The following is a 3,629-nucleotide window of genomic DNA, read 5'->3' as shown; positions in this document are numbered from 1 at the left end:
CATCTGCAATACTTTAAACAATAAAGATAAAAATTTAAAATAAGTAAATAAATAATAAAAACAAAATAAAATTATTGTTGTCATATTACCTAGCAAACCTTCTTTTAGGTATCTACATGAAAAGCATTAAAAAATTTTATTTGCAAAAATACATGCACTACTATGTTCATTGCAGGATTATTTGTGGTGGCTAAGACATAGAAACAGCTTCAATAGATGACTGGATAAAGAAGATGTAGTAAATATATACTATGGGTTACTACTCAGCCATAACAAAAAATGAAATATTGCTATTTACAGCAACAGGGATGGATCTTGAGGATATTATGTTAAGCAAAATCAGTCAAGCAGGAAAAGTCAAGAACAATATGATTTCACTCATATGTGGAATATAAAACTGAAAGCAATAAACAAACAAATAAGAAAACAAACAAAGCTCATAGACACAGGCAATAATATGGTGGTTACCAGAGAGAAGGGGGTGGCAGATAGTAAAAGATAAAGGGGTCAAATATATGGTGATGGAAGATTTGACTTTTGGTGGTAAACACACAATGCAATATACAGAGGATGCATTGTAAAATTATACACTTGAAACTATATAATTTTATTAAGCAATGTCACTTCAATAGATTTAACCAAAAACATATATTAAATTATTAAATATTTTGAAAATAAAATTTTAAATAAATTTTATGTATTTAGATTATATAACATGATATCTATACTCTCTCTCTCTCTCTCTCTCTCTCTCTCTCTATATATATATATATATATATCCATAGTGAAATGATTTCTACCATGAAACTACTAATTAACATATCTATTTCTTCATATAGTTACATTTTTTCCAGTAAGACCACCTGAAATCTCCTTTCTTAGCAATTACCATATCCAAATGCTGGCTATGGTCATTACGCTGCACATTATATCTATAGGCCTATTCATCCTATATTACTGCAGCTGTCAACCCTTTGACCAACATTTCCCATTTCTTTTACTTCTCTGCCCCTAGTCATCACCATTCTACTCCCTGCCTCTATGTATTTTAGTTCTTTAGATTCCATATATAAGTGAGATCATGTGGGGTATATTTTTCTTTCTGTTTGGATTATTTCACTTAGCCTAATGTCCCCAAGTTCATCCATGTTATTGCAAATGATAAATATATACAATGAAATATTATTCAGCATTAAAATAGAAAATGAATTTTCTTAATTCCAAGTTTAATACATGTTTTAAAGGTAGCTTTAAATGAATGCTAATAAATAAAAAATAATACAAAAATGGAAATCACCAAACTTACGTAGTGTGTGGTGAACATACGTCTCAACCTAAAACTATTAAATTTTGGAGTCAGCAATTGAAAGAAAGCAACAGGGCCATTGGGGCTGCATCCTCAATTTTATGACCTCTTAATTTTAAATGATTACCAATTTTTCAATCAGAAAAATTCACTTATAAATAAACCCTTTGGATTTGGAAAGAAAGATGTTATTTCGGTCGCTTAGGTCAATTCAAAGCTTGCAGTCTGTACTGAGCTATGGCACAGCCTAGAATACAGACTTTGTAGTTGGGGAGGTGGGCTATGGGGAGTGTTTGCTGAATATAGCCACTTCACATCGCCATTGAACTTCCGTGTCCCTTGTCCATGATCCTCTGCAGAGCAGAGAACTCAGTTTGAAAAATGGTGTCGCTGATATGAGTTGTTTGCACGCAGCCCTGTAAACGGAAAAGCCCACCTGAGACCTGCTCCTGAGCAGTGACTCTGTCAGCATGGCCGTGTGAATGACAAGGATAATAGAGAGACACTGGAAAAGCAGATGTTGTTACACCATCCTGCTGTGTGATCTGGAAGCAGGGAGGAAAACAACTGAATACTGGTGTCCGCTGAGCAGCTGGGGTTGATATTGCTGATTGTGCCCAAGAATTACTGGCCCATGTCTGTCCTTGCTGCAATCATTGTGACAGACAAATCCAAGCAGCCCGGTTCCCAGTTGGTCCTGCTTTAAGGGGTTCAGTGGGCTGCCATCTGGAGCTCTGTTTTCTGTTTCTTATAGACTTCCAAATGTAGACTGTAAAGATTGGGTACAAATCTTTTCATTATGTGTTTTTCCTTCCCTTCCTTTCCCTTCCCTTCCCCCCTTCCCTTTGCTCTCCCTCCCTCCTTTCCTTCCTTCCTCCCTCCCTTCCTCTCTCCCTCCCTCCTTTCCTTCCCTTTTTCCTTATTTGCTTCCCTCTCCCTTTTTTGCTTACTCCCTTCTTCCTTTTTTCTCTCTTTCCTTCTTTTCTTTTTCTTCTTCCTTTGGTCTTTCTATATTCAAATTAAGAATCATTGCTCTGTGTTAGCAGTGTTGAAGCACTAGGGATACAAAAGTGAATAAGCAATGCCCCTGCCCCCTTGGAGCTGGGGAGGGAAATAAAGCATGTAACAAACAAATATAGGATATAAAATTAAATATTATGTAGTGATAAGCCTTAAAGAGAAAAATAAAGGAGATGAGACAATAGAAAGTGTTAGTTTAGATAGGATGGTTTTATTGGTTTTCTGGGGCTCCTATAATAATTACCATAACTTGGTGGCTTTAAACAACAAAAAGTTATCCTTAAAGAGTTCTGGAGATCAAATATATGTATTTAGCACTCATCCAAGAATATTTTTCCATTGGTTTTTAGAGAGAGTGGAAGAGGGAGGGAAATATCAATGTGAGAAAAACACATTGATTGGTTGGTTGCCTCCTGCATGCACCCCTACCAGGGCCAGGGAGGAGCCTGCAATTAAACCAAGATATGTGCCCTGGAATCGAACCCGGGGCCCCTCCGTCTGTAGGCTGACCCTCTACCCACTGAGCCAAACCAACTAAGGCAAGGTCAAGTCTTAAATTCAGGTGTGGGCAATGCTGTGCTCCCTGTAAAAGCCCTAGGAGATAATCTTTTCTAGCCTCTTCCAGTTTCCTGTGGCTCCATGTGTCCGATGATTGTCATTGTATAACTCCGATCTCTCTCTCCACCTTCACATGGCCTCTCCTCTTCTGTCTCTTATAAGTGAACTTGCCATTGGGTTCATCTGCGTAACCAGATGATGTCATCTCAATATCTTTAACTTAATTACATTTGTAAAGACTTTTTTCTAAATAAGGTCACATTCAGTTTCCGGGGATTATGACATTGTCATATCCTTTGAGGAGACCAACATTCAACCCACTCTGGTGGTCAAGGAAAAGGCCTGCCTGATTAATTGGCAAAGAAAGGGCTTTCAGATGCAATAATACTTAAGCTGAACCACGTAAAAGTGAAACATGAGCCAATATGGAAATACTATGCAATACAAAATATACAGGTCTGACTGTTCATCCAAAAAAGAATTGATATCTTCACACATGTTTAAATTATACACATGCTTAGAGTAAACACATGTTTAACGTTTACACAAGTTTAGAGTATACTTCATGGACGTATATGAAGTATACTCTAAAAATGTCTATGAAGTATGCTTTAAAAAAGTCTATGACATAGACTCTAAAAAACATTCTATCCCCATCTTTTGGGGTCAGGAATAAATGAAAGTGCTGGGAGCTCCTTGAATGTTAATCACAATTATCAGTGTGCTATCTGCAGTTCCATGCACA

Source organism: Myotis davidii, unplaced genomic scaffold, assembly GCF_000327345.1.
Source record: "Myotis davidii unplaced genomic scaffold, ASM32734v1 scaffold210, whole genome shotgun sequence".
NCBI classification, from domain to species: Eukaryota; Metazoa; Chordata; class Mammalia; order Chiroptera; family Vespertilionidae; genus Myotis; species Myotis davidii.
This window is presented reverse-complemented; position numbering follows the sequence as displayed.